The sequence below is a fragment of the Nyctereutes procyonoides genome, unplaced genomic scaffold (assembly GCF_905146905.1).
Source record: "Nyctereutes procyonoides isolate TBG_1078 unplaced genomic scaffold, NYPRO_anot_genome, whole genome shotgun sequence".
NCBI classification, from domain to species: Eukaryota; Metazoa; Chordata; class Mammalia; order Carnivora; family Canidae; genus Nyctereutes; species Nyctereutes procyonoides.
This window is the reverse complement of record NW_026575146.1, coordinates 52,875,468-52,902,388: the sequence shown is the minus strand read 5'-3', so window position 1 is coordinate 52,902,388 and position 26,921 is coordinate 52,875,468.

Here is a 26,921-nt window from a genome sequence, read left to right as displayed (position 1 = left end):
AGGCGCAGAGACACAGGGAGAGGGAGAAGCAGGCTCCACACAGGGAGCCCGACGTGGGACTCGATCCCGGGTCTCCAGGGTCACACCCTGGGCTGAAGACGGTGCTAAACCGCTGAGCCACCCGGGCTGCCCGTGCTATTGCTTTTTAAATCAAAAGTGGATGAGTCACTAAAATTATGAAAAGAAAAATATTATAGGGCATACGTCTTCATTGTCACATTTTCTAGGTATATTACCTAGCAAATGTTAATGTACCAGTAGCAGTAATCTCAGCTCCTCGCACATAAAAACTCATTTAATTCCTACCATATGGTATGAAGTAGGTGCCATTATTAACTCCACTTCATAGCTGGAGAGACTGAAATTTAGTAGGGTGCCCAAGCTCATGCACCAAAACTAGCATGTGAACACAGGCAGCCTGGCTCCAGAATCTGAGCTCTTGATCCCCTGGCCATACCTGATTTGCACTTGCCCAAAAGTGACCTTTCAAGCTTATGCCCTCACTGTCCTCGTAAATTCTATTTATCTTAAGGAGTACAGTCTATCCATCACTGGGTTTTGTATTTTGAGAATAAGCTTCCTCTTAACTCTTATTTTCTTATTCAAAAGTAAATAACTTATAATATTAAGTTGGTATTCACCTTGTAGGATTTTCTTTTCATTTTTAATTTCTATCGCTTGAAGCAATGTTTTTACTGTTAATGTGTCAATCCTTCAAAATATACCAACATATTAAATTAAGATCTTCCTGTGTGATTGCTGAATACCAAGTACTGTGGTAATTACTTTACATACATCATATTTAATTTTCCCCAACATCAAGAGAATATTTTACATACAAACAATCTGAGATCCAAAGGGATAAAGAAATTTTCCCTGATCTCAGCACCCTGAAAATTGTTCTCTTAAAAATTACAGACTACTTACTTTTGGGGGAATTATGATGGATTCATAAACTTAATTCTAGATCATGATAATCAAAGTTGATTACCTGACCCCCTCATTTTTAACACTACCTTTGTATGAATGTCAATGGCCTAAAGGAAAATTGGGGAAAAAAATCAAGATAATTGCACAATTTACAGTAACTACCATTGTTTTCTCTTCTAAAACTTATCTTCATTTTACTTAACATTATAGTAATTTTTAATGGCTACATCTTCTTTTACATAGTTGACATTATAACAGAATTAACCTCCCTCCATTTATCTGCCTTTAGTTTGCTCACAATTAAATATTTAAAAGTTATAGTGATCCAACATGTACACATATTTTTTCCCTTCTTTTGGGTTGTTCTATAAAATTAAGTTTGAAAAACAAGCAGGTGGCTGATAGTGCAGTCAGAAGGCTACTTTGCTTGAAATTTACTTCCAAGACCATGAGAAAGAAAAGTCAATGAAGTTTTCTGGGGCCCTAAGAGTATCTTTCATCTTTCAATTCCTCTTGTCCTAGTTCATGAGGCTCATCGCAGATCTCCATGGAATGGTCAGTTAATACAGTATATGTTGACGATGACATCCCCTGGGCTAAGTGATCTCACCTTACTTACCTTCTCTACATCACACTTAGATTGCTCTCCACAGAGAAGCAAGGCTATCTGTTGATTTCGGTATAATCACTGTGGGTCCAGAAGTAAGGCGTCCCTGAGCATGTACAAGGGCCACAGAACCAGCCAAGGAAATACCTATCCCAGATCTCCAATACACAGCCCTCTCCCTGATTGTCATTTGAACTAATCCCTAACCCTTGGTCTAACCCACACAATTAGTGCCATCACCTTCGGCCCAAGTAAGATTCTGAAGTACAAAAGGAAGGAAAAGTGACAAAAGAGTCACAAGTTAAGGAAGAAAACCACTCTGGCATGGTGCGCTCCCTCAAGACGCTGGAGAGCATTAATATTGGCAAGAGTGGAGTCTAACTCCCCTATCTTCTCTACTTCCTGATCCACCCAGGAAACAAGTGGACGAAGTTTCAGTAATCACGTTAAGTGACCCAAAGGAGAGCCCCCAGATCAGCAGAGGGACAGCCTCCTCTCAGAAGAAAGTAACAGAGGAGCCTACACCACATGCAGGGGCTATGAGCTTTACACACAGTCACCTATCAGATCCTTACAAAAGCCCAGGAGGGTGGGAACTACTCCTACCCATCTCGCAGATGAGGTAACAGGCTAGGAAAGTTTGGTTGACTTACTTATTAAGACTGCCCTAAACAAAACCGGAGTTAGAATCCAGTGAAGCTAACCTCAGCTTTGCACAGGAAACCATGGCACCTCTCTGGCTTTCCATAAGCTTCATTTCTGCCTTCCTTTTTCCTCACATGATAAAACAATTCTGTCTTCTCTCCTCTGTATCCCAAAGCAGAGTATTTCCAGGAGAAGGTAGATTTTGGAAATCTACTTAATGCCAAATTATTTTTAAAAAGCCTTAGAAGCATGTTTGCATGTGGGTGTATCACTTCTCATTAATGCTAGAGAAAAGAACGTACAACTTACCACAAGGTGTCTTAACAAAGAAATACCCTTAATTTGGAAGACGGTAGAGAAAGGTATTGTTATGAGTACAAAACACCCACTCTGCGCTCTTAAATCCAAGTGTGGGATTTTTTTTATATTGTAAAATGGATTAAGGGAAAAGATGACTCGAAGCTTTTGTAACACAAAGCAAATATGTAGAAGTTAATATGGCCCCTCATACATTACTTACAGAATATATCCCACATTTTCAAAATAATCAAAATATCATTTTCTAGGTTTTGTTTTAAAAAAAGATTTTATTTATTTATTCACAAGAGACACAGAGAGAGAAGCAGAAATATAGGCAGAGGGAGAAGCAGGCTCCCTGCAGGGAGCAAGACACAAGACTCAATCCTGGGACCCTGGGATCACACCCTGAGCCAAAGGCAGATGCTCAAGCACTGAGCCACCCAAGCATCCCTATCATTTTGTAGTTTTAAATTGTCTTTGAGAATAATAATGAGAGGTCCTATAATAGTCACACAGACTAGTTGGCTTATCCTTTCTGACTGTAATTTATAAAGATTTCTTTATTCATTTGTGTGTGAGAGAGAGACAGAGACAGTGAGTACACAAGTGGGGGAGGAGGCCAAGGGACAAGTAGACTCCCTAATGAATATGGAGCCCAATATGGGGCTCAATCCCAGGACCCTAAGATCATGACCTGAGCCGAAACCAAGTCGGTCGCTCAACTAACTGAGCCACTCAGGCGCCCCAAGTGACTTTAATTTAAATTGCTTGTGTAGATGGTTATATATGTTTTCTCTCACATCCTTTAGAAGAAACCCATCTGGATAAAAGATGGATCTGTAGATTAGTAGGACTGATTTTTAAAACCTTTGAAAAGGATGACATTTGGGGACATGTAAGTAAATGTGTGTGCCAAACAGCAATTGCTTTATTGTGTCAGCAGAGTATATACATCAAGTTAAACGAAGTGCATCCTTGATTCCAGTTTCACTAACTATTTCCCAGGGCCTCTCTCTCTCCCCACAACACTTATTTTTAAACATCTGTTTTCAAAAGATGCTCAAGTCTCATTTCATTGTTTTCACTCCCCCATGATAAGTACCCTAGGACCCTTCACAAGTCTGTCACAAGTCCCAAGTACAATGGACAATTCCGCTTGATACTAGTAACGTGAACGTCTTTCATGTATTCATTTTCCTTCTGAATATTCAACAATTGGCTGGATTATTGGACTATTTCCTATTGATATACTTCTTCCCTCACACTGCAACCTCATTTAAGCTGTGACTATCCACTCACCTCTTTTTCTCCCATATCCTAAGTCCCCTCAACTGAAATACCAAACTGTCATGACTGTTTATCAACTGAAGTCAAACCCTGACATCCCTTTGAGGATAAACAATGTATTTTTCCAGTGAGTGCCAGCCAACTTGCTGTGCTGGTTCCTTCTCTAACAAGAGAAGGGGAGTGGGGACTATCTCCAGTTCCAATGCCTGACTAGTTGACACCCATCAGACCTTTCAAACCTAAGAAGTCCACTGCAGCTCAAACCAGGAAGCTAAGACATTTCTGCGAGTTCCTTAGTATTTTCACATTCTAGCTCACCCCTTTGGATTCCCATGCACAGTACTAGTGAATTGAAGCTTGTCTAGGCTCTTGCCTTCATTATATCCAGTATGCACATTTATAGGAGTCTCGGTTCTGAAACCTGGAAAATAACTTATTTAGAGATGTTTCAAAAAGTGTCAAAATAAAGTTCAGGGGCTACGAATATGGCCCTGAACCTTCTAATCTTTATATCATGAGTGAATGACGAAATATAGCAGTCTGAACCTTAATGTTCCAGCAAGAAAGGACAAAACTCTTTATTTTTAATAGTTGGAACATATGGTGCATTACTCTATTTACATTTTCTTCTCTTTCTTCTTTTTGTGCCTTTGCCCCCCCCCCCATTAATTCTTTCTGGCCATGCTCTCTCGCATCTTTCTCCCCTTTCTAATTCTCACCTTAAGTGGCAAAATGAGCACAGAAGTTTGAGTACAGGTTTAGTGTACAGGTTTTCATTAGAAAATAAAATTTTAATCCTTTGAATGCCATGTCTTTATCCTCCCCCCAAAAAGAAGTCCTGCCAAATGACCAAAGTTAATTTTAAAATTCCACATGATTCAAACTTAAAAATAAAGTTAACCCTGTTAGTCATTTCTGGTGGATTCATGGAGTGTCCTATGATCTTTCTCATCAACTGGGACTACCTGACCCTACTTCACCAACCATCCTATCAGTCTTGCCCCTCTTCTTCCCCCGTCCCAGGGCCCCATCTGTTCACTTGACTACTTTATCCTTTAAGACTAAATTTAAATGTCACTTCCTCAGAAAAACCTCCTAAGAACTCTCATATTCCCACCCACCATGATAAGCTCATACCCTAGAATATTACCTTATGGCACTTATCAAAAATAGAGTGAACAAATTATTCATGTTTTCACACTTGTCTTCCCTTCCAGGCTGGAAGCACATTGAGGGCAAGATCTGCCTCTGTTTCACTCATCACTGTACCTCCAACACCCAGGAGAGTGGCAGCTCATAGGGAGTGCCCAACAGATGGTTGGGAATAAAGGAATGCACTAATAAATAGATAATTTCCCCAAGGACCCTGTACTACAGTTCCATCCTGTTACTCCCCCAAGCCACAGAGAGATTTCAAAGTCCCAAGGAGTCTCTTAACTCAGACTATTCATCATCTCTGCCTTCCTTGCTCATATGACGTGAAACTCCACAGTTCACACCTCACTTCAGATGGCAACGCTCACTCTCTTGGTGTTATCGTATTTATTTTTGTAGACTGCCTGGAGATGCAAATAGACATTTGTTTACTGCCACATAACCTAAATATACATGACAGAAGACAGACTTCTATCATTTTTTATAATATTCCCAGTGGGTGATAAATGAGGAGGATAATCACAGCATAAGTAAATCAAACATGAGATCTTCCTGATTGTTGTTACCATAGCTTCCAGGGTGTATGGACAAGACAGAGATTGCCTTCTAGCTCGGTGTATTTAAAAATCCCTTGAAATCAGTCAACCCAAAGTTGTTCCTGTTCTTGAAGCTGTTACGAGTTGTAATGAACAAAATGACATGGAAACAAATTTTCTGGGAAACATTGCAATACTTTACACCAATTATTTAAAGTGGTTTTGAGCTGACTGGCTAACATCAACATCTGTTGAGCCTATGACATATCAAAGACTATGAATTGGGTTGTGTCATTAAACAGTTATGACAACTTTCCACTAAGTGCTCTTAAATGGATACCTTAACATCCTAGCCTGGGTTTGTGGTGAGAATAGGAATTATAATTGTCCACTGGGATCAGAGAAGTCTTCTCAGTAGAAGGGATATTTTCATGAGCTTTGGAAAAAAAGCTGGAAGACATTTTAGGCAAAGTAAACCACATGTATAAAGCAGTGAAGATAAGAAAGTACATGGTATACTTATCGGTACTAACACCATGAGGTTCAGGGTGTGGGCACAGGTGGAGGGTCAAAACATTATCTAGTTCTATTTTGTAGGTAACATGCTTACTCTCTTTTTTTATAAATTTATTTTTCATTGGTGTTCAATTTGCCAACATATAGAGTAACACCCAGTGCTCATCCCATCAAGTGCCCCCCTCAGTGCCTGTCACCCAGTCGCCCCCACCACCCACCCACCTCCCCTTCCACCACCCCTAGTTCGTTTCCCAGATTTAGGAGTCTCTCATGTTCTGTCTCCCTCCCTGATATTTCCCACTCATTTTTTTCTCCTTTCCCCTTTATTCCCTTTCACTATTTTTTATATTCCCCAAATGAATGAGACCATATAATGTTTGTCCTTCTCCGATTGACTTATTTCACTCAATATGCTTACTCTTAAAAATGGTTTCAATTATAAAGACACACAAAGTTTAGTAATTACATACTAGAAGAGCCAGTATGTTATACGTGAGGCTCTAAAAAGCACAATTCCTTTCTTGTGTAAGAAGAGAAGAATGCCACATCAAACCCCTTAGACCTAGAGAAAAGGTTAATTTTGCATACATGATTGGGACCAGAGACTAGGAGTAACTTTATGTGCTACATCCTATTACCACTGAAATATTTCAAGGGGCATTGCAGGAGCATGGCAGGTATTTAAGAGTAAGACTGAATCTATTCCTCCTCCAAGTCAGTGAACCATGGCCAGAATCTCAGCACCTGCACAGAGCAACAGAGCAGAATAATCTCATTTGAAATAAAAGGCTCCATTCTCTCTGGAGGTTGGAACCACCTTAGAAAGGGCAAGACTCACCACTGGCCAGTGAGCTGGAGGGTTGAAACATGGGTCAAAAGAAAAGCTATTCTTTCATGTCTAGAAGTATATTTTCTAAAAAGAAGTTAAAAACTGCCTTTTAAGAGCATGAAAAGAAACTGGAAAGATTGGAGTGAATGACACTGTCTGGCAAATAACAGGAGCAACATCAACTGCTTGAGCAGAAAAGCAACTGGGTCCTCAAAACACTTATAAAATACCTCCTAGGTATATTCTTGCTTGAAACTCCCTGTGGATTTTGGTTCCTATAAATGGTCAGGATCAAAAGTAGAGCCCCTTTTATGATGACAGAACAGGAGGTCAGAGTTGCTATAGAGAAGGTGACACTTTATGTTTAAATCCCTGGATCACTTTCGTTCTATTGCTCAACAGAGTAGAATAAGTATTTGCACATCTTTATAGGAGTTTGCACAATATGACCATCAAGGGTAAGAGTCAATCTTCTCAGTCTAACTTGCTCTCTCTAGCATTACAATTTTTCAGGTCCAATTCAGTTGTTAGAATTATACTTTTGTTCCCCACATTGTCATGCAATTTTTGTTACTTCTCTGCTTAAAAGCCTCAGTTTCTCCCCACACTCAATATGTTCCAAACCCCTATAAGGTCCTATGTAATCTTGTACTTGCTTTTTGGACTCATCCTGTATGATTCTCCTTCTTGTTCAACATAGCCTTCTGTCTATTCCTTGAAAACACAAGGACTCAGTGCCACTAGTTCCCTCCAATTAAAATGCCCTACACTCCCAAGTATTCACCTAACAGACTTTTTCACATTATTCTGGCCTCAGTTCAACTATCCCTTCTGGTGGTACCTAGAATCCAAGACACCCCTTTAAAGATCCTCACACTTCCTGGTAGTCACACCTCTATGGTTGTCTCCCACACTGCAGCAGCCTTAATATGTGTGGCCAACAGAATAGAATGGAAATGAGGTCATGTGACTTCCAAGGTCAAGAAAAGGTACTGCTGCTCTGCTTTGCTCTCTCGGATCATTTGATTTAGGGCAAACTAGTCAACACGTCATGAGGACACTTACATAGATAGCCCTTATGTAAAGATCAATTTGGAAGCAAACTGAAATGTCCTTTCAACAGTCAGGAAAGTAGATTCTCTAGTCCCAGGCAAGCTTTCAGATGACTGAAATCTCCCAAGAGATTCTGAGATAGAACTACCTAGGTCATTACTAAATTCCTGTGTGACAAAAATCATGTGATAAATATTTTTTATGCTATTAGAATTGGGGTCATTGCACATTCTCATACTGGTCTCCCTGGACACCCAAACTAAGAAAACCCTAGGCTTATCACATGTTATGAAATCATTCCATTTTATCTTATTCTTGTACTTAGGCATACCTTATAATATTGTTCTTTATTACTGCTTCTTCCCTCCACTGGAATGTGAGTTTCTAAAAAGCAGAAGCCTTGTCTACCTAATTTATCAATGTTTATGCCCAGAATTGGGTCATCTAGAATAGAAGCTTAATAAATATCTGTTGGAAAAATAATATTCTGAAAATCTGATTTCACTTATTCTCCATGGCATAGAGGAGATTGGCTAATTGGATCCCTCTCCCAACTTGTGTGGTGACCACTAGCCTCAGATTCTGTAGATGAGTCAGGAAGTATTTGTACCCAGCAAAGAGGAGGACCCAGGGACTTCAGTTATCCCTCAGGCAAAACTTCGTATTCTCAACTGCAGAAAGGATCGTGTTGTGGGTTTTGGAGGGTTTTGAGTGATAACCACTATTTAGGGAAGATTTTAGAGCAGAGAATATGAAAATGTAATAGAAATGAAGATGATGTAGAAAAGGACTTTTTTTTTTAACAAGAACTGGGGAAAATATTAGAGGTTCAGAGTTAGGGTAGAAGAGATGATCACTAGGGGGAAAAAAAGGAGAGAGAAGAGTATCATCAATCAGATGGAAAAGCAATTTAATATATGTAATCTGGTTTCCTTCAGACCACCTAAAAAAATATACATGTGAATTGTCCAAAGTAGTTTTAAGAGCCAAGGAAGGGAAAACTGCTCTGTAGCCAGCTACTACTTCTGTTAAATAAAACATTTTTTTAAAGTTTCTACATAGGTACATGGTTAAAGACTTCACTAGCAGATGGTAGATATACCATATATACAACTCTATGGCTGAAAATAGGGATAAAAGATCTACACACATCCAGCATGCATCTCCACACACCTAGTGTGTATTTTCATGTGGTTTCTTCTAAAGATTCAGTGGTAAACACTGTATCTGTTTCTTGGCTTCATCTCAGAAAGTTCTTTCAGGCCATCTGGTTGAGGTCCTGCCATTTGTACAAAGTCACCGCTGCACTAAGTGTTTAATCCTAGCTCTCAACAAGGAGGCAACATCACACCTTCACACACCCACCCATATTTGCAACAGATTCCTGTAGGTACAACTTTCTGATCAAAAGGCATGAAGGAAAGGGGGGGGATGTAGTGGGGGAAAAGAGAATAAAGATTCATTCATTCCTCTTCCCTAAGGGGATCAAACTAGAGGTTCCTGTCCTCCTTCTTGTGTTGGGCAGATCAGTACTACTTATTCCAGGATTGTGTGCCAGATGGATAGTTTGAAACATCATTTCGGGTAACAGAGGGAACACCTCTTAATTCAAACCTCGGAAGAGCTGCGCTTCAAAGGAATCATGGAAATGAATCCTGCAGATGGCAAAGTGCAATGAGTGCACATCCTATTCACACAGTGCCTGGGTGTAAGGGAAGTGTTTGTTTTCATTTTCAATTATTAAGATATCAAGAAAATAGACATGGCATAGAAAGAAACTGACACTTTTAAAAGATGATTACTGGGTGTTATACGCAACGGATAAATCACTGCATGCTACCTCTGAAACTAAGTGTGTACTTTATGCCACCTAATTAAATTTAAATTTTAAAAAACGGTGATTACAATTTCACATATAGCTAGATTCTATTTTTTTAATATTTTATTTATTCATTAGAATACACAGAGAGGAAAGAGGGGGGGGCAGAGGCACAGGCAGAAGGAGAAGCAGGCTCCATGCAGGGAGCCCAATGTGGAACTTGATCCCTGGTCTCCAGGATCACACCCTGGACTGAAGGCGGTGCTAAACCGCTGAGCCACGCAGGCTGCCCTATAGCTAGATTCTAAACAAAAATAATTTTTGCCAAGTCAAAGAAACCCTATAAACTGGTATGTTCCTGTAAAAGGTATAAAATAAGTCAAAGTCTATTTGGCAATATACTGTACACAGCCCAAATAAGCCAGTATGCACTAACAACTTTTCCTAGAGAAATTCAAGGTAATGATGTATTTTTGTACTTACATATTAACTCACTTATTAATGTTCTCACTCACCCATGTATTTATTCATTTCCTAAGTATTTAAGCAACTTGAGAGTTACAGAGATGAAGTAGACTCAGGTTTGTAACCTATGAAGCTTAAACTCAGATGTATATCCACTAGACCAGGCTCACATGCCCATAATACATTCCTGGGGGATGCTGCTGTGAAATTAGCCCATTTGTAATAGAAACCATGTAAATTCTTTGTAAATTTTTATATATTTTATCATTTCACATGATCATGTTATTTATTCATAATTATGCTCTATGTGAAGAGCTCAGATGTATGATTCTAAAAAGGTAAATCAAGAGAGAGAATCTAAAAAATATACCTGAAATTACAGAAATTGTTTTGAAGCATTTTTAATCCTGTAACAATTTCATAGGACCAGAATTCTGAAGTTAAAAGGACATCAAATTTTAGTTTATTCTACATCCCCTCTTGCCATCAGAAGTATGTCCAGTTCCATCTACACAGTTCTTCAACTGATTACCAGAGCCAAGCCAAAATTGCTACATGTGGTATTGACAAGAAGCAGGACATGGGGATCCCTGGGTGGCGCAGCGGTTTAGCGCCTGCCCTTGGCTCAGGGCGCGATCCTGGAAACCCGGGATCGAATCCCACGTTGGGCTCCCAGTGCATGGAGCCTGCTTCTCCCTCTGCCTATGTCTCTGCCTCTCTCTCTCTGTGTGTGTGACTATCATAAATTAAAAAAAAAATTTAAAAAAAAAAGAAGCAGGACACTGTTTGATGGAAGTAAAAGACAGGCATGTGACCTGACCTCTCGCCACCTATCCTGTTGTCCTGTCTTTTTTCTTTCATCTTTTGCATAGGAAAACAGAGTTTCTACTGTTAGGCTACATTGGTATCTATAAGTGGTAACTCGATAAGGTAGCTTTCTGCAGTGTATTTCCCTGTTAGAGTTGTTGTTAAGCGTATCAGTAAGGTCATAACATCAAAAGGAAGGCTTTATGTAATTCTGGAAGCTTTACATCGTTTGTTATTAGTCTGTTCCCTAAAGTGCCAATTAAGCATGCTGTGCCCATAACTGGTTTGAAACTCTTGGGGGAGATAATGCAACTCTAAAAATCATTTTGCTTTTCAGCATCTTTCTAGTGTTTGTTCTTGGCACAAAGCCTGGCTTACTGTGCCTTAGACACATGTATGCTGGGCATGATGAAATATGCCTTCTAGCCCATCCTGACCTCTGTAAGGAGCTTCACAATATCCCAGTTACATCCTACACACTGTTCTCCAAGACCCTCCCCCCTGAGATATCCTGTCTCTCCACTCCAGTTCTTGACAACAGAAATGCCACTTCTTCCTCTGAGCAAGTATTTAAGAATAACCTAGGTCATTGGGAAAAAACAAACAAACATGCATTTCTTCATCTGTTAGCAATAGTTTCTGCATAACATGCATGCATTCCCTCCGCCTCTAGAGCTGTGAGTTCAATATCCCTCCTGTTCCCTGGCTCATCTGCACTCCAGGTTGCTCCAAGGGGCTCAGCCTCACTTTCACTGTCACAGAGCAATGCCAAAAAAAGGGTTCCTGGCTTTATTATGCCTTGAATTTGACTTCAGACATCTCCATGTGGATTTCAAAAGACAAACGTCTATTTTATAGAAAGCCTTCTTTGTGCAAGGACCAGCACTGAGAGTTCTATTTTGATTTGGGATGGAACTGAGTGATTTTATCAAGACTTTAGAATGAAACAGCTGGATAGTACCATTGTCCTGTCTCCCCATCACTTACACGTACCACCCCATAAGGTGAAAGAGCAGCAGATCTTTCATACGCTTAAGGGGGCATTTAAGGGCTCTGCAAGCACCCTGCCACCTCTTGGTCCTCCAGGAAATGCTACAAAGACTGCTAATAAATCTGTCCGCCACTGTCTGGCTCTCTAATAGGGAGGCTTTTTACAAAGATTGCCCACTGTAAGAGCCAGAAAATACTCAAGGGAAATATATACCAGAGGATATGTCATTTTCTGCAAAGTATTCACTATATAATGGCCATGTATCTTTGTCCACAAACATAGGTATATAGGAACTATTTTTCTCTGATTCAATCTTAAAGTAAAAATTTCTATTATGTTTTGTGGCAGAAACGTTAAGTTGGCATCCTTTCCTTTGTTTTCAGGGATTTACCTCAATCTTAGGGGTTTATATGTTAAGACCTAATGCAGGCAGGGGAAACCCATCTGATTCTCAACATTGAAAGACTCAAAGTATCTCCTTTGAATTTGCAAAGAAAGAGGAAAAGATACCTGCTGTCTCTGGCTTTTATTCATCATTGCTTTGGAGTTCCTGGCCAATACAGTAAGGCGAGGAAAAAATAAAGGTGTGAAGATGGGGGAGGGGAGATTCTTTATTCATCATGAGATGTTAGTAGACTATAAAAAAATCATCTGCCAGTAAGTTATTAGGACTCTTTACACAATTATCAAGATTAGTCATAAAAATCTGTGCAAAGACATGTGAATTTCTCTTTATCTGCAACAAAATTTAGAAAATGAAAACTTAAAAGAAACCATTTATAATATTATAAAAATTATTTGTAGACTGGTGAAATTATAATTTATTAAAAGACAATTTAAATAATTTAGTGATTAAAATAAAAATAAATGGTGACAATGATTTGGAATATTCAATATTACAAATAGGTTATTTGATCACAAACTGATCTATAAATTCCAATCAAAATTCCATCTGTGCATGTGTACTTTATACATAATGCTTAACAAGCTAATTCTAAAATATATAGGGAATTTCCAAGTTCCCATAAATGCCAATCATCTACTAAGGAAGAGAAATATTATCATGGGAGTTGACCAATAGATAGTACACTCTTATAAAGTCATGTTCAGCCAAGTATTGGAACAGGGATTGAGAAATAGAGCAACTTAAGAAAATAGCCCAGAAATAGAATGAGGACAGCATAGCTGCAGCAGATGATAGAGATTATAATGTAGATTAGGGGAGATAAGATGAACATTTTAGAATAAATTGTACTGGAGCAACTGACTATTTGGGAAAAATTTCTTTTTCTACCATACATGTTAATCCATCCCTGATGAATTAAGCACTTAAATGTAGAAGACAAGATTTTAGAAGGAATTTTGACAACTTTATCTTGGGAGGGTAGAAATTTCTCAAAGTACAAACTAGGCAAATTATAAAGAGTATAATTGGTAAATGCAATTACATAAAAAATGAGATATTCTATCCTCAAAAGCCATCAAGGAGTAAAAACATAAGCTACAAGTTTAAAGAAGACATGACACTGACAAAGGGTTACTACGCAGTATATATAAGGAACTCTGAATAAGAAGTCAACACTACTGAAAAATGGGAAAACGAAATAAACATGAATTTCATAAAAGAGAAAAAAAAGATGACCCAAAACATACTGAAAAATATTAACTCTTTCAGTGATTAAGGAGGTATAAATTAAAATCATAGTGAGCTACAATTCATACCCACAAGGTTGGCAAAACTGTAAATGAGTATGATAATAAGTATTGCCATGAACATACAACAAAGAGGTATCTTATCCGCTGATAATAGGTATGGAAGCAGATACTACTTGGGAAAATCATGTAGGAAAGCCACACAAGTGCTTAATTTATGATTCAGGAATTTCATTAGTAGATATTTACCCTGGAAAAAAGTCTTGCACAATGTGCACCAGGGAATATGTCTAAGAATATTTACTATTACACTACTTATAATAGCAGTGAAACTGGAAAATCCCTATGTATACCTCAAAAGAAAAAATAAGTTGTGATATATCCATACTGTAGAATATTCTAATACCATGATAAAGACTGAACTTAATGTTGTATTCATCAAACTGGCTAAGTTTCAAAAATATAACATTAAATAATAAAATCAAATTGCCTAAGAATTCACGTAATATGCTTTTATTATAATTACAAAGATTTCAAGAACAGGCATATCTAAACAATACAGCATTTAAAAATTCCTGCAAAGATTATTTTTAAAAAGTTAAGAAAAGCAAGGCAATAATTAGCACAATATTCAGGTTAATGCCCCCCCTCTGAAGGCCTACATAGGAAAAAAAAAACAGTAAATATACATCTTGCATTGGGTGCAAATATATACAGATGTGTATTTCTTTATTGTTCTTCAGCTTCATATTTTCCACCCTGTGCTTTTTCACATTCAGTCTATATTCCTCCATAAAAATCCATGCTTTTTTTTTTTTTTACAAACTCCTTTTATATAGAAAAAAAAATTTATGATGAACTATTTAAGGTTTGTGTAAAACAACATGTGTGAGTAGAAAGCTTTGGAAAAATCAATGTGATAAACTGAAGAAGCATGACTGGATTTGGTAATTTTTTTAAAGATTTATTTATTTATGATAGACATAGAGAGGCAGAGACACAGGAGGAGGGAGAAACAGGCTCCATGCCGGGAGCCCAACGCGGGACTCGATCCCAGGTCTCCAGGATCGTGCCCTGGGCCAAAGGCAGGCGCTAAACCACTGAGCCACCCAGGGATCCCTGGATTTGGTAATTTTTAACACTGATTTAGAAAAGATGTGAACAAGAAAGAATAGTGTAAGTTGGGAAATTCTAAGATCTACAAGTAAGGTATAACAATCTAGGGTAGGTTCATAGAACCAGAAAAAAATGCAGAATACTTCCCCAAATAGAAAATGCCTATGGTTGAGGCTGAATATAATGAGAGGACTCTTTTAGTGACATATTTTCTCAACAAATATCTAGTCTGTATTTAAATAAAATGAGGAGTAAAATATTCAAACAGTAGAACAGTTCATCGCAGTTTAATACAGATACACATGAAAGGGACACTGTACTCCAACAGATAGGTTTCAGGAAAAGAGGATGCAGAGACAAGGCCAGAAGCTAGAAATGAAAGGCAGGAGGTTATTTTAAAAACAGAAGAAGGAAAATGACTGAAAAAGGTGGAGAAAAAGATCAAATGCAAGTATAGGATAAAAATGCAATACAATGGTGCTGAGCTGGGGAGGCCGCTCATGTGTGTGTCACACACCACTAAGCTGTGAAAATAGCTGCTATTCCTTGATCTATGGGCAACTCTTTGCTCATTTAGTTCAATTCAGATAAAAGAACACTCACTGAGAGTTTTTCATGAGGCAATCTGTGTCCTGGATCCTAGGACCTGGAAGCAAACAAAATGTGACTACAGCTTAGAAATGCAAAAATTATCAATTCCAGTAGAGATGGTAAATTCTGTGGGACAAATATCCACAGGGTCCCACCAAAGCACAGCACGTTAGCACTGAACCAAGGCTTTCCCCCAGGGAGTGATGCCTGAGCTGTATCTAGAAGGAGTTCGGGAAGGGGAGAACCCCACAGTATTATAATCACAACAAAAGCAGTAGGTACCAATTCAGTTAATGCCAGAACATGAGTGAGTCATTTTAATACTATAAGGAGAGGGGTGCCTGAGGGGCTCAGTGGGTTGAGCATCTGCCTTCGGCTTGGGTAATGATCCGGGGGTCCTGGGATAGAGCCCCACATCAACTCCCTGCCCAGTGGAGAGCCTGCTTCTCCCTCCCCTCTTTGCTTATGCTCTTTTATCTCTGTCTGTCTCTCTCTCTCAAATAATTTTTTAAATACTATAAGGAGAAATAAAGTGTATATTTTCAAAGAAACAATTCTTAAACCAGGCCAGTGATAGATTCCTAGACACACACGTGCACAAAATAGTGCACGTGAAATTTTAAAGTCAAGCCTCAAAAGAGGTAAGCGACCAGCAGCAAGGAACAATGGAGATACCCAATGGCTAATAAGCGTGATCAGAAATAGTCTATCTCAATGGTAGTCAGAGAAATGAGAGTTAAAGTATTAATTAAATACTATTTTTTTGGTCATCAGATTGACAAAGACTCCTTCTCTCTTTAAGGAACTGATTCTGCTAAGGCAAGCACGCACACACACAGAGCAAAAACATCCAATGACCACTCATGCTCATTTTTTTTCTTCCAGTGAAATTGCTGGAGAATACTCTGTAGTGGAAATGAAAAGAAGTCACTCAGTTTCCTTCCCAGAGGGGCCTTTACTACAAATATTTCCTTTGGCCCAGCTACTAAGCCCAGAATGTTCACACAGGCAGAGGAAGGCAACCCCTTCCTGTGAAAGTATCAACAGCTGGAGTGATACCCACTGGGTAAAAAATATACTATGAGGAAAAAAAAAAAACCCAAATACAGATAGTTATACAACAGAGCTCAGAGGTATGTTGGCTTACAGAGGTTCGCCAGGACAATAGAGGGTGTAGTCAAATATTTGTCCATCTGGCACTTTTGAAAAATGAAGTACTTTTAAAAGAGAAAGTGAATCTAGATTTAAAAGAAAAAAAATGTGTTATTTAGGTGAAGAAAAGAAAAGGACATTCTATCATTTTTCCCCCAGCATGTGTGTTTGTGGCAAGGATCTCCAAACAGTGTCAAGCCACTGAGGAGGTCTGGGATGACATGGAGGATAAATGGGGGCTCTCTTGCATCGTAGGTAGAAGAATGTGGGAACACGGGCAAGTATGAGTTCCCCCGGGTGCTCAGAGAGCCACCTCTGGAGAAGGTAGTCTAGCTGCTGGGACTCTGTGGAGACAGAGACAAGCCATTTGGGGAGCCATGCTGATACATACTTTGTCAAATGTACCAACCCTCTGCTTGGATGAAAATGACCCGCTCCCCAGGGACCCGCTCCCCCCCCCCTTTTTTTTTTTTTGCTGAACATAAATTTCATTTAATCATCCAACAATCCTACTTGCTAGTTTTGTTCCCAATTTACAGATGAGGAAATTGAGACACAGAGAGTTTAAACAATTTGCTCTAGATCACTATACTAGTTGAGATATTTTCAGCAGACAAAAATATAGTTTTTACACATATGAAAATATTCACAACAAAAGAAATTTGAGTTAAAACACACTTGAGACACTTTTTAGAAACTGTCAGATTGGCAAAGATCAAAAAGTTTGTTAAGACTCCTAGTTGGCAAGCATCTGGTGAAAGAGGTACTCACATAAAATAGCTAAGGGGGGTTAAAATTGACACAACTTTTGAAGAGGATACTATGGCAATGTTTTGAAATTATAAAAGCATTTACTCTTTGATTCTTCTAGGAATTTAACCTTCAGATATATTCTCATCAAATGTGAAATGACACATTTGATTTGGTTTTCTGAGAGAGATGATGTGTGGGGAAGAAAAAGTCACAATGCAATCACTTAAGATTTGAACATTAGGCTTGCTTTTGTCTCATCCAGAGGGAAAGCTCCATGCAGGCAGGGATCACGCCCGTCTTAATCGCCTCTACGTGCCCAGCACCTGCCCGGTGCCTGACACAGAATACGCTCTCAATAAATATGTGTGGAAGTGACCAAGAAATACATTGGAGAAGAGGGCACTGCCACAGACAAAAGGAGAACCCCAAAAGTGAAGCTGAGAGGTCTACTAATGGGAAGACCTAACCCCGGTGGGAACAAGGGACAGAGGAGAGGAACTTCAACAGAGGCAGTGATACAATTTGAATGACTTACTACTAAAAATCCATCGGTACCCTGAGACCCTTACGGGGTCAGGGAAGGTTTGCCCACCGACCTCCTAAACTCATCTATACCTCAACACGCTGTCCGTTTTCTTTACTGAGTTTGTTTTCCATAATAAAGCTGGACAGCTATTCTGTGCAATGCCGCCTCCCCGGGTGTAGTCTCTGCTATGTAAAAAGCACTCTGAATTCAACGATCGAATCAGTTCTGCTGGTGGGGCGATGGGGGCGGCAGTTAGAGAAAAGCCTGTTACACTCCTCACCGTTACCTTCTCTCCATTCAGTTGTACTCTCAACCGGCCACATGTGATTTTCTTATCATTTTAGAATTTCTTTGATCTCTGAGCTATCTAATTATTCCTTGTTGAAGTCATGATAAGGACAGGAAACGGTCCCATGCTAGGGTACCCTGACATGCTCAACAGGAAGGTACAGCTGGAAGGGAAACTGGTCATCATGCAGAGGTTCACTCCTCACCAGGTGGTGGAGAGTGTGATCGATGTTTAGAACCAAGAAGTATGCCAAGGCACTTTAAAGTCTGTGCATTTATGTTGGAAACTTCAAGGAGACTTGTGATCTTGAGAAGCGTGTTGTTTGGAAACATCTGTTAGCACCATCTGTATAGGAACTCACAATCAAAATTAACAGCATGCTCTTTGCTGTTTGAGGCTCAGCTGCAGGAGAACCTAAAATCATCAGATTCACATTCTTACTCACGGAATACTCCAGCCCCACCTGGCATCCTCTGTGAAGTAACTGATTGCCTCACTTTTTGGAATACCGTCGGACTCTGACTCCAGCTTTTGTGACCAGATACCCTGAGGTCAGTATGAAGCGTTCACAGCTAAGGAGGCTGCATTTACGTATGTGAACCTGCGTGTACCACCAGCACTGCTAGTTACCCTCAAGTTTCAAGGACACCTACCCCTTGCCACCCAGCGGCAATCTCTGCAGAACAGCCAACTTTGCTCCCCCCTCCACCTACTGGCCTATCTCAATATCACTTCCAAGGCACCACCTTTTTGGTATTCCCCAAGCTTCTACATTCTGACCATTCCTCTTTTAGCTGCAACCCCTTTCTCAGAAATTGTATCTACTCCCATGCTTTTAGCTACCACCACTATTCAGAGGTTTCACATTGCCAGCTGGATGTGCCCTCCCATAGATGTTGGTATATGTGAACATATTATCTTCTGATGTTTAGGATTTACAGTCCCATCTCTATTTTTTCTTGGTGAACTCATTCATCTGTCCCCTGCCCCTTCAAGGCCTTCTGATTGGCAGTATGTTGGGGAGCCAGGCTGCCTGGGTAGGAGGAGCCCTAGTCTGCCACTTGCCACCTAGATGAGCCTGGCAAGTTAATTCAGTCATGTGGCCCTTAGTTTTCTCATCTGTAGTACCAGCCTCAATGAGTTGTAAGGATAAAGGAAACAATCCACAAGAAGAGCGAGCACTGTTAATGGTACACGCACCAGCACCCGCTACACTGTAAAAACCAAACCAAAAAGCGAGATATTACCTTAGATTTTAAATTGAAATAATTCATCTTTGCAAAAATAAAATCAACTTATTTCTACATAAAAATAGCTGGTGATTCGGGCTAACAGTCTGGTGCTTCTAACACACCATGTGGCTTGCCTCTATGTTCTCGGAGATCAAGAAGTTCAACGTAAGGTTTTCTTTAAAGTCAGGGATCCTGGGATGCCTGGGTGGCTCAGAGGTTGAGTGTCTGCCTTCAGCCCAGGGCGTGATCCTGGGGTCCTGGGATCGAGTCCCATATCGGGCCTCCTGCATGAAGCCTGCTTCTCTCTCTTGCCTATGTCTCTGCCTCTCTCTGTGAATAAATGAATAAATAAATGAATAAATAATAGATTCATTTTAAAATAAATGAAATATTTATAAAAATAAACGAATAAATTCTCTGTGAATTTATGAATAAATAAATAAAATCTTTAAGAATAAAATAAAATCAGGTATCCTTTATGTGAAGGATACACGGAGAATACAACCCTTGATCAGAGGAAATGAAACAAGATGCCTCACAAGTTGTCTTTTGGGTTTTTTTCTCTATGGATCTGATTCTGATAAACCCTATGCCGTTGTACTAGCATAGGATTCTTTTGAATGGCAAAATAATACATTTCTGAGAATAAACACATTTTTTGAGAATAAACACATTTTATGTTAAAAAAAACGTACCCACAAATTCAACTATCTGAAAGAGGAAACTTATCTATACATCATTATTCAGGAGTTTTTTGGTACAGAAATATGCTATGACGTAAGTTTAACTCTACTTACAACACTTCATTCTCAAGAAAAAGCTTGTAGGTGAGCATAAATCCATAAAACTATCTCCTTTAAGTAAGGCAACAGCTAATGATTGAGTTCTTGTGTGGTCTCAAGTATTGACTTTTTAATGCTCTAGTTTTGAGAAGAGAGTATCTTTGAGCTGATGTTTTTGCGCTTCAAGACTGAATCAATCTCACCGTTCTACTTGGCAAGTTCTCCCTCTCACATGGCAGATCTGCAGATTTGCCAATTCCAAAATTTCTAATTGTAAGACTCCTGTCTTTTCTGTAGTTACCACCAGTAAATAAGGAAAATTGAACATGCTTCACACTAAAATACTCTCTTCAGGTTAATGAGGGCCAAGTTATTCAGTAAACTTGACTAACTTTGTACTTTACCACACTCAGTTACAATTTTATAGGTTAAAGACTAATGTGCTATACATAACTTAGTACATACATTTCTGAACTAAGCTGGGAAATAAAAGAATATTCACTCTTGGAAACGCTATAAAAGCTAGATCAGTTACTACGGAAGAACTGCGAGTTAGGTCTGCATTTTGTTTTGCACTTAAAAGGTATATAAAAGTTATTTTGGACAAAATTATAATAAACTGGGAAAGCTTTATTTTCCATCCGTTATTCTTTATTTCCCTTTTGCTTAAAATCAGCAAACACTGAATCAGTAAATCCAGAGGTGGGACTACCTAAAGAAGGATAGAAGAGGAAATCTAGTTGTGTTCCTGTGTTTGTATATTTGGTAAGACTTAAATATTTTGCATTCTTTTATAAATGGGGATTCTCAACTGTAAAAGCTTTCAGCCTCATACCTAATCCTGCCTGGGTATGTATCATTTACCTGAGGATAAGAAATTGTTTTTCCAGACTTGCTGTTCAATGTATCTGCAAACTCACCATTGTCCGCTAGAGGGCCGTAGCTACATAAGGGAAAGAGGGCCTCTGCGCCTCTTACTCTTTCTGTTCCTATTTGTGTGCCCTGACAACAAGGGGAACCCTAAGCAAACAGTGAATCTCTCAGAATTGAAAAGCTGCCTATTAGCTCAGAGTGCTTCCATCAAGAGACTGATAGGGCAGAAAGGTCTCGCTCTGCCCCACAGCTGCCAACCCTTTACTTGGCAAACCCAGAGCGAAGCAGGGCCCAGCATGCCCTTATGTTTAACAAAGTTGAATGAAAGGCCATTTCATCCCGGGGCTACTCAGGCAAAATCAAATAATGCCGAGGCTGTTCGGGCCAAGCCACTCAAGGGCTCAAACATCCTACAAGGCTTTCTTTGCTGAGAACAAGTACTACCACCACCCGTTTCTACACACATTGAGCTTGCTCCTGTGGTTTCTGTGGCCTAACTTCCCAGCTGGGATTTGTACCAAATTTCAAATTCAAGCCTCATAGAGCACTGCCACATAGACTTCCTTTGACAATCCCTCTGCAGGTGCAAATTAACCTATTATGCTCTGTAATTTCAAAAGAGTTAATATATCCATTTTACGAAAGCAAAAAGATTTACAGTGCCATAGCACAAAATCATTCGTATTTGCTTGTTACTTCCTTCAAGTCCTTATTTCTGCCAATGCTTACTGCCTCCCACGCAAAAAGCCATATTTCAAAAGAGTAACATTTGCAGAGATCCAAGAGTTGTAAGATCAAGGGTTTCATAGGATAAGGTAATACAGTGTCCTAAGAATTCCCTTTCATAAGCTTCTCACAGAAGGTGGCAAAGTGTGGTAACCACTGAAACTCTGTAATGAGACCATCATCAGATCAGAAATAGGAGTTTTATAACTTCCCAATCAACTTGTTGATAATCGTGATTAATAGTTCAGGAAACTCACATTAGACAATTGTAATTCAAATTAAGCTGAGCCAAGGGAGGGCATGTAATTTATTCAGATTTCCAATCTGTTTATTGCAAGCAGCCAGAATCTTGCTGTGATCTGCCCTTCATGTACAAAGCTCACTTTGCAGAATATGTCTTCCACAAAGAGGGAAAATCTCTTCCCAGAGAACCCAGCCCATGGTTGCATTTATTCTCTAATGTCTCACTAATCAAACCAGCTTTCTTGGTCACTTTTAAGCCAAAGGAGTTATAATGCGTGTGGAAGGCTAGGCCAGGAGAAGACATTTAGTGGCATCAATTAGCTTGAGCAAAGGGAACGAGTTTGTAGGGGAGAAGACAAAGTGAAATACAAGTCAACATAGTAAATTCTATTCAATTCCACCTGGAATACTGATAATACAAATTACATGTCAAATGATGTAGCTCTGGTCTGCTTCTCAGATTTCATCTAGGAGCACTCTACACCTTGTTATGTTCCAGCCACACTGGCCTTCTTCCTGCTTTTCAAAATGCCAACCTCTTTCCCCTACCTGTAGTACTGTTACTCACATCCTGAACATGCCTAAGTTCTCTTCATTGTTTCAAGCTCAAATACCATGTCTTATAAAGGCCTTCTCTGACCACCCTAGCCAAAGTGGTCCTTCCCATCTGACACCCCTCATGACTCCATACCACTTACCACTATTTATAATCCTTCTTAATTTACTTGTTCATTTTCCTTTGTCTCTTAACCCCGTAGAATTCCATGAGACTAGGGTCTCGCATTTCTTGCTTACTGATATACATAACCTTAAAGCCTAGAACTTTTAAGTAATTTTTTCCCTGTTTGTTATTCAGTGGACATGTGTTGAAAGAATGAGGGATAAGATTATTCTCAAAAACTTTATAATAATTAACACAAGAAAAGTATAACAGGATACCCATCCTCTGGGGATTTACATATGAGAAATAGAGAGTGTAAGGAAAACAATGACTGGAGATATTGCATAAATGCCAAGAGGGACAATTATAAGTGTTTAGGGAAAAAAACAGTAACTTGCCTTTCTTACTAAGTCTCAGGAATCTTGAAATATATACCAAAGTGCTATGGTGGCTGCACAGCAAACAGATTTTTATATGGGCAGTCACTGTAGGGTTAGCACACCTGTTCCACTTAATGTATAGAGAAAACATTAATCTAGGTACAAAAATCCGTAGGTGCTCTTGGTAATATTTTATGAATGCTCAGCAACTTCAGAAAAGCAGGAATAGGACAAGTACAGGTTCTCAATTTGGGGATAAGGTCTTCAAAATTCTACTTCCGGACTTTGATACACAAAAAGGCTAAAATTACAGAATCATCGAACATATTGTCATTTACTCAGAAAAATAAGACCCTGCCTATTAATACTCTAGCCATGCACTGTGTAGCCTACTCAATAAGCTCTTATTTCTTATAGCAGCTATATGAGACAGATACTTTGATTATTTTCATTAAACCCATTTAACAAATGAGAAAAGGGTAGTTAAGCAAGGCACCCAATGTCATATATGTAATAAGAGCTGGGATTGGACCTCTAGAAATAGGCAAGGTCACATTTTTGAGAAATCTTCAGCCAGTTACCAAACATTTTCAAGTACTGCCCAAGATAGACACTAATGGTGCTGTACTTAAACTTCCGGGAAGATAGAACACCTTCATCAGTTAACTGTCTCTTCTCTATGACTGAGGCCAATCCCAGGGTTTATTATTAACAGAGTTTATTCTTTGCTGGCTGGATGGAAATTTCATAACATGTGCTGCTTCCTTAAAGTGAAGCATTTTCTTCCTCTTAGTATTCCTTGTTCTAAATCTGATATTTTATTTAAACTATGCCATTAAATAGAGATACCTCAAAGATTGGAGAAGACGTGTTAGCAGAGGAACAAGATCTAAATCCATAATGCAGTCTATAGTATGTGCTACTTTCTCTATCTAAAACCAAAATTGTTTGGTTATTAGTAAAATTTAAATTAAAAATTAAATTTAAAATTAAAATTTACCGATACTACTTGTTCATAGCAATAAATTGTTTCATATATATTTGTATATATCTACATGTATGTATGTATGTATATATATACATACATATGTATACATATACACAGCCAAAAATAAAACTCATTTAAACATAACAAAGTTTTCTAGTGAAAAAATATGCACATATGGCTTCCAATAGTATGACAGACTAGTTTTAAACACACACAGTCTCTGCAACACAGAACTAAAAATGAATTAAAAAAATAATTTTAAGGCAGGGCTGAGATGGTAGAGAAATAAAATTTCTTGGAAGACAAAAGTGACAAGAATGAATCCAAAGAGGTAGTAAAACTTCACCAAAGTCTGTTTACTCTGGGAGTATTGGCCAATCCATGCAACCCAGATCCTGATTTTTTTTCCAACATTTCATGAGCAGAAAATAGGAGGAAAAACCTTAAGGGACAAGTAGATGGAAAGTCAGACCATAGACCTGCATAAATGAAACTGGAATCCCTCAGGTGTCTTAGTTGGAAAAATCTCCTGAAGACAGGGATGGTGGGCTGATCTTGACTCGAGACCAAGATAGTGAGAAAGCTTTTCCCTGAGACTTTCTAACCCCAGGTCCAGTTAGGTTGTAAAAATTTTGTTCTCCCCAAACACAAGTGGCTCAATAATCCCTAGTGTACACATTTAAAGAGCAAATGGATGGGTAGTGTCTCTAGCACCACATGCAAAAGCAAACCCAAATCCTCTCTGGAGGAACACTGTAAAACAAAGCCTAAGAGAATTTCCACAGGTAAAGTTCCAAGCACCATAAGCTCATATGAAAATTGACACAATTAAGCCAACAGTACACTAGAGTCAGCAGAAAAGGCAAATTGTGGGAGTAGCCCTGAAAAACCCACAAGTATTTAATATCTATAAATGCTTTAGATGAATCAATAAAAGATGGTCCTGAAAGTATACAAAAGAGACCCCAAATGGACTACAGCATTTCAGAAAAGAAAGCGATAAACAGAAAACATAACACAGATTTAGTCAAAATTCGAAAAGGGCGGGGGGGGGGGAGACAAAATGGAGTAGAGGCAATATCTGAAGACATATTGATTTTGGATTTCTAACACACTGATATTCACATTTTAAAAGTTCAAGATATCCCGTGAGTAAATAATGAAGTCCCTACTTAATTATATCATGCTGAAATTTCAGAGCACCAAAAACAAGGAAAAGATCATTAAAATAGAAAAAAAAAACCTGCAAATGAAAGATCTTAATTTTCATTTACATTACATGAGGATTTTTACTGGCAAGAGCAGAAACCAGTATTTGGATAATACTTTCAAGACAGAGTGAAAGTCAATCAAGAATTTTATGTCCAGTGGAACAAATGTAGAAGATATTTTTATTTTTTTAAGATTTTATTTATTTATTCATGAGAGACACAGAGAGAGAGAGAGAGAAAGAGAGAGAGAGAGAGAGAGAGAGAGAAAGGCGCAGAGACACAGGCAGAGAGAGAAGCAGGCTCCATGCAGGGAGCCCAATGTGGGACTAGATCCCGGGTCTCCAGGATCATGCCCTGGGCTTAAAGCAGGCACTAAACCGCTGAGCCACCCAGGCATCCCAACAAAGATATTTTTATATCAATAGAGTTTAGAATGAAAAGAGTCTTTAAAGGCCCTTCTAAAGGATTTTTGTCAGAAAAAAGAAAATGATCTCAAAAGGACGATGTAAGATTCAAGAAATGAACAAGGGAAACTTGCAAACATATAGGTAGAACCATATAAAAAATAATACAGGTCTTATTTGTGAAGTTAAAAGAATCAGAGTACAGCTAAAATCCAGGACTATTATACAAATCAGGAAAAAAATAATACAAGTCATTCTAAAATATTTACATTATTTGGGAGGATGGTAAAATATGGACGAACATTACACTTTGCTAAATTAAATATACTTTTTAAAGTATGCTGGGACTAAAAGAATGAACATAGCATATATAGATTCTAAACTCATAGAAAATGGAATGAGGAAAATTTCTGGGGAAAGAAAAGGTAGACACATTAGATAACAGAAAACATAAATATGTTAGAAATGAAGACAGATGTGTTAGAAATGCTCAGTATAAATCCATCAGATTTACCCAGATAAATTCCAAATATTTGCTGTTTACAAACACAAAAATAATTACCAGAAAATGGAAGCAAAAGATGTATTAGTCAAATTCTACCTGAACCAACCTAGAATAATATCTTATTAATAATCATAATAGATTCCTAAGGCAAAAATCTTAGCGGAGGTAAGTCACTATTCACAAATTGTTTAATTTACCAAGAATGTATATCTGCTCCAAATTTCTATGCCCTAATAACCTCAAAAACACAAAGAGGAAAAATATAAATACAAGGGAAAAAAAGACAAATCTACCATCATAGTAAGAGGTTCTGAAATATTTCAATACTTGATATTATAATGCAGTAAAAGCAAAAATTTGAACATTAATTAGAAGCTTGATCTGATGGACAAATAGAATCCTGTAATCAATAATTGCAGACAATATATTCTCGCCAAGTTCACACAGGGCATTGGGAAAAACTGATCATAACATAGGACATAAAGCAGGTCTCACTGCATTTCAGAAAATCATTATCCTATATAGATCATGTTCTTTCTCACTACAAACAAGTAAGTAATAGAAAAGGTAAAAGGTAGAAGACCATAGCAGGTAGAATGAGGAGGTGGAAGATAGAAAATATAAATTAGGGGCACCTGGGTGGCTCAGTCAGTTAAATGTCTGCCTTTGGCTCAGGTCATGATCCCAGGGTCCCAGAATAGAGCCCCACATGAGGCTCCCTGCTCAGCAGGGAGTCTGCTTTCCCCCATTGCTCGTGCTCTCTGTATCTCTCTGTCTCAAATAAATAAAATGTTTAAAAAACATTATCTTATACATATGCTATTTAAAAGTAAGAATAAGAATTAAAAAGAAATGCTTAAAACTCAAAAATGACAATAAAAAATATAGCAAAACCC